Raw genomic sequence first — 10771 nt, forward strand, 5'->3', positions numbered from 1 at the left:
GTGATAGACGTTTAGGCCAGTGGCAGAGCGCTGCACCAAAGCCACACAAACTTCCTCCCACGCTGCCCGAGGGGCCCGAACAGGGAAGCCGGTCCCAACCTTACACTGGGCGGCCCAAAGGAAACCCAGAACTTGGGGTGCCGCGATTCTGCCCAGTCGCTGCTCCCAGAAGTTAGCTCTGGGTCACGAAGTCCGCCCAGGGCGCCCAGAATTAATCCATTCATTGGGACAGGGTTGACATAAACCGTTCTCCAGTGCGCCGACCTTGCTGTCGGGGGGTCAGGGCTGCGGAAGGAGTGAACTTCCTAAGAAGACATCTCACTCACTCAAGGAGTGGGTGCGGGTGTACGTAAGTCCATATGAAAACAAATTAACCACAAGAAGAATGCGCTCTGAATCGCGGGGCAGTAGGCAAAGGCCTGCCAAAAAGACCCTTGAATCCCCGCTTTTTACCTTTACCGAGCACGTCCTGGGACACACACACACACTGCACAAAATCAACCCTGATTCCACATTAATAAGCATCCCCAAACACTTGGCGGTATTCATCAAAATAACCTCAAGCGGGGTCTACAATCGTTATTATTTTGGAAAGTTCTAATCTACATCCGATCCTGAGTGATTTTTTAAAAAGCTCTTCCGCATAAATTACAAAAGCAAAAGCATTTAAATTATTAGGTGCGGGAGCAGCCTTCATCAAACCCAATCTTAAAATCTCTCCAAAAAGTTTTCTCCTGGGTCGCCTGGCTGGCAGCGCGCTCCTCACGGAACCCGCAGATCTCGGAACCCCCGGATTTTTGGGGGGCGGCGGAGGAGGAAACACCTGATGAAACGGCACTCACATTGTCACTGACATCCCCAAGAAGCAGGAGGAACCCGGCACAACAAAGTGCGCTGGGAATCCTCGCGGGCGCTCTGGCCGTGGGAGAAGCCGCGTGGCCACGGCTCAAGGAGACAAGGTGGGGGTGGCAGAGGAGAGGTGAGAAGAGATGCGAGTGATGCAGAGACAGAGCGCCAGGGCTGAGGGCGAAGGTTCCGCCCGGATTCCCTCGGCTGCGCTGTCTAACGAACAGCGCGAGAGCTGCGGGGAGGGAACTCAGCAGGACCCGGGGCTTCCCCGAACTCCGGAGCCTGGCGCGGGCGCCTTCGCGCTGAGTACTTACTGCTCACAGTCTGTCTGTAACTTGGCTGGCTGGGGCTCTGTCCATGGAGCAAAAGTAGAGAATCCAGGGTGGAAAGTTTCTGGTGATTTGCCTTGCAGTGTTCTCCTAGTCTTCCTTTCTCTTTCCTCCTTTCCCTTTCCTCTTTCCCAGGTCCAAACGTTTAGGGTCCTGGGTCAGGGTGTCTTCTTAGTGCGGCGATGGTTGTTATGATGATGATGATGGGGGGTGGGGGGAGTAGAGGGAGGAGGAGAAGAGGGAAAGGAGGGCTCCTCCAAAGGAACACCCGAGCGAGCGCGGGAGGAGGCGACAGAGGAGGGGAGAAGAGAGAAGGAGGCTGAAAAAGCCTTTTCACACCTTCGGGAAGGAGACCCGTTCTGGCGAGAAAGGGCTGAAAACTGGGAGGCGGCGGAGGCGGGCCGGGGCTGCCGCTTCGCAGGGCGGCTAGCTCGCGAGGAGGCGCGGCCGGAGCCGTAGGGCCGGTGCCACCGAGAAGCGAGAAGGCGCAGGGACCTGGGACCGCACGCGGGAGGAAAAGCGGCGGCCGCCCAAGCTGTCACCTCCAGCCTCTCCCCTTTCGGCCGCCGCCGCCAGCAGCCGAAGCCGGACTCACTGACAAGCCGCAGAGAGACACAGTGAGAGGGAGATGATTATTAGTTGCGTTGAGTCATCAGGCAAAGTGAGTCCTTTTGGGTTGTCCTCGGTTTCCGATTTCTCCCCCTCCCCCTGTCCGTCCCCAGATCTAGCGCCTTCAAAATAATAATTTGGGGTGGGGGTAGGGGAAGTCTCTGGGTTATTTTGGGATGGGGGCTGGGGGGAAAAGATCTAAACCCGAGCCAGACTGGTCCACCGCATTGAAGGAGGAGAGTGGGGGGGCGGGGAGGAGGGCCGGGGAGGTTGCGGGGGGAGGGGGCCCCGCCTGGCAGGAAATTAAACATCAATCAATCAATCGCTGTGAGGCCGGCGACCGAACAGCGGCGGAGCTGCAGAGGAGGCAGAGCGACTGGAGAGGGGCGGGTGGGAAGCAGGGAGGAGGGAGAAGGAGGAAGGAGAGAGTCGGCGGTGGGAGAGCGGTGTGGCGAGGACCGCGCGCGCGCGGCGCGGCGGGGGACCTATGGCAGGGAACCGAGGGCCTCGCGAGGCGGTGGCCGCGGCTGGTGGGTGGGTGCGCCCGGGTACAGGCGGGAGCTGGGGCCCGGGGTCTCGTCCTCCTCCTCCTCCTCCTTGCTGCGGGTCCAGGGCGCGGCCGCCTCGCCCAGCCCTGAGGCGCACTAGTCCCGGCTCGGAGGCGGCGGCAAGGTAAGCGGTGGTTGCCTCGTCTCCCGGCGGAGGCACAGACCCACGCGCAGGAGGCAACCACGGCTGCCTCGGCTCCGGGTTCTGCTAACTACGCGGAGTACTTTCGACTTTGGAGATAGGAGGGCTATCACCTCCCCCACCCACCGCCTCCGCCCACCACGCACCGCCTCCGCCCCTCCGAACAACTTTTCCCGGTGCCTTCGAGCTCCCCCTCCGTGCGGAGCCAGCCGTCCGGGCCCGCCGCGCTGCCGCACGCGCTAGGAAGGCCGCTTCTCCCTCACAGTTGGCGCTGCCGTGGGTCCAGAACAATAGCCCGGGTGTCCCGAATGGCAGGAGCACCAGCACTGCCCGCCGGGCGGCGGGTGGCACAGGGAAGGGGGCTGCAGGAGGGTCGCAGGGCGGGGAGCATCCCTGGATGACGTCCCTGGAGCGCTCGCAGCGCCGGCGACATCTCGAGCGGCGCAGCCCGGGCAGCCTGCAGGCCGTGACGCGGTGGCAGCGAGGGCGGCGGGGCTCCCTGTCCGCTGGCTGCTGGGCTGGGACTCCTGGGATCCCAAGCCGCTCGGGCCCTAGGCTGAGAGCGCGGTCAGAGCTGTGCGGTGGGAACCCGGCCTCCCCATCCCGGGGGAGGCCGTGCGGGGGCGTCCCCAGCAGGTCCCAAGAAGGCGTAACTGAGCCACAAACTTTTGCCGACTCCCGCGGCCGCAGTCGCCCGTAGCCCGGCTCCGGCCGCGGTGCTCATTTAAGGTGGCCCGGGCGCTAGCCGAGCAGACCGGGCTCTGACCGCGCTTTTGTCCCTAAGATCCCTCTTGGACGCGGAACCTCCTTAAAGAAAGCACGTGGGAAGGAGCCGCGGCCCCCGCGAGACCCCGGGGGCGCCTGCTGACACTCCCGGTCCCGACCTGAAGCGGGAAAATGTGGACGCGTCCCCGCCCGTCTTGAGGCCAATGAAGCCTCCTGAGCTGGCGGTATCGCTAGTCGCTCCCGCACACCTTGGTTCTCCCTCCTAACCCCTGGGACCCCGAGGACTCCCCACCATCTCGTCGCCTGAGCCGCCGGTCTCCCTTAAGAAGCGCTGACTCTACGGCGGCGCCAGAGGGCCAAACTAAATTCGATCTCGGGAAACGCGCTCGGGGGGCAATTATGGAAATCTCGGTCGGGTGCACCCGCCGCGGGAAGCCGCGTCAGCCCAGTGTACCCGGGGCCAGGCCGCCGTCCACTCGCCGCACGAACCGGCGCGCGGCGTGCACCTGGCCTCCCCTCAAAAGCAGGAAACTGGGAGGCGGGGGAGACTCTGGAAGAGAAAGGGTCCCAGAAGTGAAACCTGCCCCCGGCCTAAGTCTCAGAGCCCAGAATCCGAAGGACCCCGCACCCAGTCGCCGCCCACCAAGTTCCAAAGGAGCGCTAGGCGACCCGAGAGGCGGTGGGAGACAAGCGGAGAAAGGAAGCGAGATGGATAGCAAAGCTTCGGGGAGCCAGCCTGGGGGTTTTAGGCTGCGTTTGCTTTTCCCTGTGCCCTCCACAACCTCATCCCCCTCCCACCTCCCCAAAAGAACGAGTTAGAGAAAACGCACATTTCGGAGTCTGTGAGAACAAAGTGGCTCTAGCAAACCAACTTCGTGGTGCTAGCTAAAAGGTTTGGGGCTGCAAAGAAACAAACTGTAAGTTCGATTGACAAACTTTTTTTAAAAATCTGTAATATCAAGTCGGAATGGGAAGAGGGTGTTGCAAAAGCCAACTACTACCACTGTCAAAAGTTTAAGCCCGTTTTCAAAATGGGGAAAAGGCGCATTTCTTATTAATACCTTAACAACGATAATAATGCTGTTTCTTTCCTTACCTTGGTGTTGAACTGCAGAATCCTTCTCCGGATCAATGTCCAGGAACTTAGAAGAATTGGTGATATTAGGACTTCAGTACTTCTGGAAAAAAATGCAAATGGTTTAGCCAGGATCTTTCCTGTCTGATTCGTCACTATTATTATATCTGATGATGCGAATGGTTGGAGCGATTCAATCTTAAGTCATTAATGAGCTATTTTATAAACACCACTGTCTGAAGATCTTCATTTACATTTTGCGAAGGATCACTTCGCTAACCTCACAGGCTTATGTCAACAGCATGATTATGGGGACTTCAGTTACACTCTTATAAACAACACAGCCGTATTGTTAATCGGTTAATATTTTATAAAGTGTAAATATTTTATTATGTTTTGAAAGGAACTATTGATTCTAAATTATTAAACCCCTGAGACGGGCGATTTAAATAAAGTTTACAGTTAAGTACAATTAAATGTACATTGTGGCTAGTTTGTTTTCAGATTCTGCACTCTTTTTAATTCATTGATTTTTCTTTTAATTGGAGTTTACTCTTGATCATTTTTGGTAATGAACAAATCTATCATTTGGGGCAAAAGAACACAAAAAATTTTAATTGCATTTAACGTAAAAGAAAATGGCAAATACTATGAATTATTACCAAAAATGTATTTTGAATGTTTGGAGATTTGTGTTCAGAAATTTTACAAATTTATTTCGATTTAAAAAGGAAGAATTTTAGGGATTTTTGTGATATATGCCCGGTGTGGGTTTTTTTTTCTTTCTCCTCTTGAGTTTTGTCTCTAATGAAGGCCTTTTCTGTTTCAAATTACGTAAGCTTTTTACTACACAATTTTTGTATTGACCTTATTTCAACTGAAGTAAGTGATTATTTCCAGCATGTTTAATTTCGACAATAAGAAATTTTAAATAATATTTTTACCTTTTGCTAGGATATTCTACTTTTTAAAACAGTAAATAAATTATGATGATTCAAAAGTTTTGTTTGGTTTTGTTTTATATTCCTCAAGTGGCTTATTTCCAAACAGTTTTAAAACAAAATAACACTCAAGAAAAGAATTGTTTTTAATTACTTTTTAAAAAAATCATTTGATCCCGAACGCATTTTTGCGCATTACATGATAGTTTGCTCCAGTGCTCAAAGCATAAAGTTCACTTTGGGGGACATTTTTATACCTCAGATTGCTTCTCACTGACGTTTTTGTCGGGAATCTACTCAGACTTTTCCCCCCATCCTCCCCCACTCCCAATTTTTTTCATATGTTATTTAGTCAAAGGTCGTCTGTCTTTCATAATCACACCGAGATTTGTTATTTTAAAAATCAACGGGTCTTCATACGCTGGGCTTAAGTATATATGCTTTTTCTTATTTCCATGTTCTCCCTTTTTCTGTCTATCTCTCGTCGGGCCTTTCTTCTCCCTTATTTTATGGCCTGCACTTTTAATGACATTTCTTGATTTCTGTCTCTCGACACCGAGGTTTGTGCCGTGCTAGCTGTCAACTCTGGCCAACCTTCCTTCCCTGATGCCCGCGCGGGACGGCCTAGGCCCGACTGCCCCGGCCCAGGGTGCCGGGTGCTGGGCGTGGGATCCTGGCTCTCTGCTGGGCCGCCGTGGCCTGTGCCCAGCATCTATCACCAGGCTCCCAGGATTTCAGGTCCGGTCACCCAAGAGGCCCTCCCAGCCGTGCGCTGCATCTTAGAGAACACGGGAAAGTTGTGCCGCCTTTCCCCTCCACTGCCGCAAGCACAGGAGAAAATTCTATGGGAATGGCCAGCGTCAAAAACCTTTGACGGCTCCTAGGAACCCACGCGGGCCTGCCTCTCCCCCACCCCACCCCACCCCCCGCCCGGGGCTTGCTCTGCTGGGGGCGAGAGGAGGCGGGAGGGAATCGTTCCTTTCACTTGAAGCCCACACCAGCTCTGAAGACAATTTCCGCCACTGACTGTCCGAGGAGAGCTGGGTGACCAACATTTTCGCAGGCCGCATAACTGCGCGGGGCTTGGATTGGAAATTGGATGCGCCGAGGGGACAAGGGCCCGGCGCCAGAATGCCCCGTGGGGAACGCGCCTAGAAGGACCGATCGACCAGGGTGGGCTCCTGCCCTTTCCCAGGCTGCCCCGGGGCGTCTGGGGACTGGCCGGAGCGCAGGGGCGGGGGACACTTACTTCGTTATCCGCACGTCTTCCTCGTTGGCATCAGGGCCGGACAAATCCCAGCCCGCGCCAGTCAAAGATAAATTCCTCCTGGCTCCCCCAGCGGCTCCAGGGGCCTGGGCGGGGGCGGAGCGGTGAGGAGACCGTCGGGCCGCCTAAGGCAGGGGCAGTGGAGGTCGTGCTCCCATCCTCAAATGAACGAGCCCCTGCAGCCCGGACAGCGAGATGCGTCCCAGGGAAACGGCTGATTGGGGAAAGGTGGTGGGCGACTAGTCCGCGTTAGACGGTGAGCGGAACACCCAAGATGCCAGAGGGTCGGGGGTCAGGGGAACAGACAGTGCAGAGGCCCAGAGCTCGGGAGGGAACGCGCAAAGGTCGGCCCCCGGAGCTGCCTCGGGCGAAGACGGAGAGCTTTCGGCACCAGGGTCCCACATGTAGGGGATGGGAGAGGGCATTGGGGGTGGGCACTGACTGCCCGGAGCAAGGAAAGTCAGCGGACAGGTTTCGAAGCCAAGGGAAGTCGCTGGGTGTGCTTTCGCCGTGGCGGCGGGCCGGGAGGCCCGGGAGGGCGGAGGGCCTGCGGGCACCGAGCACTACTCCAGCGACACAGGACAATGCCCCCGGGGCTCCCGGGTCCCTTCATTCTTTTTCAGACCTAAGAGCTTAAGAGCTGGATCTCCTGCTGCAGCCGCGCAGCGAGAGAACGACGGCCCTGCTAATCTAGTTGGGGTTTTTGTTGTTGTTGTTGTTCTTTTTTTTTTTTTTAAGTAGAAATCGACTTTCAACCACGGGGTAACAAGGCAAAGAGGGAAAGAAAACGAAACGCCAAAGAAGCCGCCGCTACCTCCCCGCCCCCACCCCGGGGCAGCCGGGATGGGAGCCCAGAGTCGCGTTCCGGACCCGCTGCTTTTTCTGTCGGGAAACACTGGGCCAGGAAGAAGATGGTCGGTCCCATCTCCAAATCCCGGGCCCAAGGTGGTGGCGAAGAAACCCACGGCCTCGACTCGTCATCGCGGCCCCGTCACCCCCAAGCCCGGGTCAAGGCCCGTGTCCCAGACCTGAGCTGAGGCGTCCTCTCCCGACAGCGCCACCGCGTGGGCTGCGGCCCGAACCTGCGGCGCCGGTTCAGTCCGCTGCGTCCCGGAGCCGGCCTTACACGTCGCCCCAAGTCCTGGGGTTCAGAACGCGGCGGGGCAGGGGCAGGTCCCCGGCCCCGGGCACAACCGGACCACCCAACACAAAAACGCGCCCGGCAGACAGAACACCGGCGCCCTCGGTTTGCCCTAACCCCTTGTAATGAAAAGTACACCTGGAAAGTCCAGGCCGCGGCGCCCCACCCGAACCCCAAACTCCAGGCAGGCTGGCCCGCGTCGTGAAATCCGCGCCCACCCCTAGCTGGGGCGAGCGAGCCGAGGAAGCCGAATCCGAGGCAGCCCAAGACCAAGCGGCTCCAGGAGCGTTTCGCGGCTCTGGGCCCACGCCGGTCTCGAACCGCGCCAGAGAGAGCGAGAGCGCTTGCTGCGAGACCCAAGGTCCCAGGCACTTACTGGGACCGAGGACCAAGCGGGTGTCGGTCTATCCGGCGGCCCAAAGCCGTCCGGAGTGGCGTGGAACCTGGAGGGCTTTCTGGGCTGGCGACTCGCCAGTTCTCTCGGTCTCACGAACCCCAAAGCCCACTCTCTCAGTCCGGCAAGGCTTGACCCCCGGGCTAAGGCCCAGGTAGCGTTAGTGTCCTGGGGCTCTGTTCACAGTGCCCTGGGGCTCGGTTCTTCCCCACCCCGCGATGCCTTGCCTCCGAGCCCAGAGGCTAAGCCCCGCCGAACCGGGCGTCACCTGGCGCTGCCCGGCCGCTACGTCAGGACTCCAGAGCCACCACGTCGGGCTTAGAAGACTTTAGTGGGTAGGCTGGGGCTTATCCTAAACAAATTCAATTGTTCCCCGTGCGCGCGCTAGCGCGCACACACGCGCACAGACGTTTTGAGACTGTCAGTTATGGAAAGGGACAGCGACGCAAAGGTGGAAATTCACCTGGTCCCCACCCTGTTACAAAGCTCCCAGCCCCACACAAAAGAGGAGCGAGCCCTGGACGCCCAATGGGCCGCTCGGGAGGCGGCCAGAAGCTGCACTCTCGCGGGGCGCCCGGCCAGCCGCGCCAGTTCGCGCGCTCCAGCCCCGGCCGGTGCCCAGCGGCGCCCTAGGGAAGCTGCGCCAGCCTGCTGAGTTCCGGGGCTGGGCGTCCGCCTGGCCTGCTCATCCACGCTTCATCACCTGTCTCTGAATTCTAATTTCTGAAATCTAATCCCCGTAGGCCACGCGGAGCTGTCTCCAAGCGGGCCAGGCCCGGCACCCCTGCCAAGTGGCTCACCTCTGCTTACGGCGCCTGCCTTTACCCCCGGTGCCAAGGACCGAGCGAGGGGCGGCAGGTCAGGGCGCAGACGCCGTCTGCTCTCCTCCAGGAGTAGACAGCGGGAGCCTGCGGCGTCGCTCGTCCGGCCCTGGGGCTGATTTAAATAACTAATAAGCTCAGAGACATTTTACGAGGGGAACTTTTCCTTTTAGTATCAATAAAGCCTAGTAATTGGGTTTGTTGTTACCTAAGCTCGAGTTTCCCAGTCTCTCTCTCTCTCTCTCTCCTTCTTACTCTCTCTTTCCCTCTCTCTCTCTCTCTCTCTCTCTCTCATTCAGAAGCAACGTTTTAAAAAACCGGCAACTGTGGGTGCGTTTGTGTCGGGTGTGCGAGTGTGTGAAAGAAGTTGTTTCAAAAGTCCTTTTCCTGGAGAACAATCATCATTGTCGTTCTATGGTGAAGAGTTTTGAAAGGTGAATTGTTATTTCAGAGGAGGAAAATGTTAACAACAATTCAAGTCTCACAATACACGTATAATATAAGAAGGGCAGGGGTCCTTAAGATTTTTCCCTTTGAATGTGACAAAGACTTTTGCAGTGCTTCCGTAATAGTTTGCATTTTAATTGTCTCACTACATTTTAACTTCAACTCCTAGATTGTAATGATATCTGTTGTTTTCAGTAAAGACTTCTATACTATAATGCCATCTAATTTTTTGTTTTGATTTTCTAATCTTTTTGAAAGCATATTCTTAGTCATAAGGAATTTTTCCACCTGGGAACAAGTCTCAATTTAAAAATATAAAAGACCTTTCATGAATAACTGCAAATAGCCCATTCGTTAGTGTCCACAGAGGTGTTGGCGCCTACACAAAATCTCGGAAATCTAAAGGCAATATAAGCATGTTTCTCTACAATCACAGCAATATATATATTTCATCACTGTTGTATGGAAGTAAAGAAGTATTTTAAAATACTTTAAAGAAAAGTGTTATGCTAAAATTTACCTGAACTTAAATTCCCCACTAGATACAACATAGCTAGTGCCCACCAACGTCAGCCTAAACGAAATGAAGAGTACTGCTGAACCAGATTATTGTTGAGGTCAGAAGCTATTCAATGAAAAGCAAAGAGAATTCATGTTTGCAAACCAGGTTGGGGGGAGGGGAAAATCGGCTTCTGAAGTTCCAAGGAACACACCCCAACCTGTGCGCTCACACATTCAGTGTTTACATACTGTGGAGAACTTTTGCTTTCCACTTTTAGTTTAAAACTTGATGAGCTTTTCCTTAGCTCAGCTTGTTTTAGTCTGTGAGACGCAAAGTCAGCGGAAGGTAGCCTTCTGCTTTGTAACTTCCGGAGGACCAGAGTTACCTGGTGATAGACTCAGCCCTTTGAGCATTCGCAGCGGAGAAGGGCGTCTTACCGACTCTTCTCTGAGCCACCACTTCCCCAACCTCTCCTCCGCACCCGCAGGCTGAGGGCATCAGAGCACCCGACCCGCTTCTCCCTTCTCCAGATAATGCCCCAGTGTTGGTGCTTCGCTGCAGAGGGAGCGAACCTTGAGCTGTGGGTGTATACACGCCATCCCCTGCTTTCCCAGAAGGTTACAGACAACTTTCCTTACCATCTGCTGTGGGCCAGCCTCCAGTTCCCGCCCATCCTCCCCAGTGTTGCCAAATCCAGGTTCCAAGTGCTCAGGGCACTCACAGGGGTGCTCCCTTGTCCCCCAAGCTGACCATATTAAGGAAGAATGTGTCCTCTTGGTGCAGTCCTCCGAGTGACAGGCAGTTGAAAACAGTGGCAGAGAAAGATGGAAGGATTAGCAAGGAAAGAGCAGGGCTGAGTAGGGTAACTTAGAATCTCAGCAATGGGCACCCCCGCCTCCCCCAAAAGCCCGGGGCCTCCCCTTCCCTCCCTGCCCTTCCACTCAGGTCCCACCTTGGGCTGCGGGTTCCTGTCAGAGCTG

General features: G+C 55.7%; 1 protein-coding gene across 1 annotated transcript in view; it reads right to left on the minus strand.

Annotated features, from left to right (window-relative positions):
- SATB2 (SATB homeobox 2) overlaps window positions 1-1927 on the minus strand; it is a 186940-nt gene extending 185013 nt beyond the window's left edge. Inside the window, exon 1 of the mRNA XM_024757394.1 lies at window positions 1164-1927. The gene's annotated coding sequence lies outside the window, so the exon portion shown is untranslated. The remainder of the gene's footprint in view (window positions 1-1163) is intronic.
- Between the last annotated feature and the right edge of the window lie 8844 nt (window positions 1928-10771).

The sequence above is a fragment of the Neophocaena asiaeorientalis genome, unplaced genomic scaffold (assembly GCF_003031525.2).
Source record: "Neophocaena asiaeorientalis asiaeorientalis breed wild unplaced genomic scaffold, Neophocaena_asiaeorientalis_V1.1 scaffold246, whole genome shotgun sequence".
Lineage (NCBI taxonomy): Eukaryota > Metazoa > Chordata > Mammalia > Artiodactyla > Phocoenidae > Neophocaena > Neophocaena asiaeorientalis.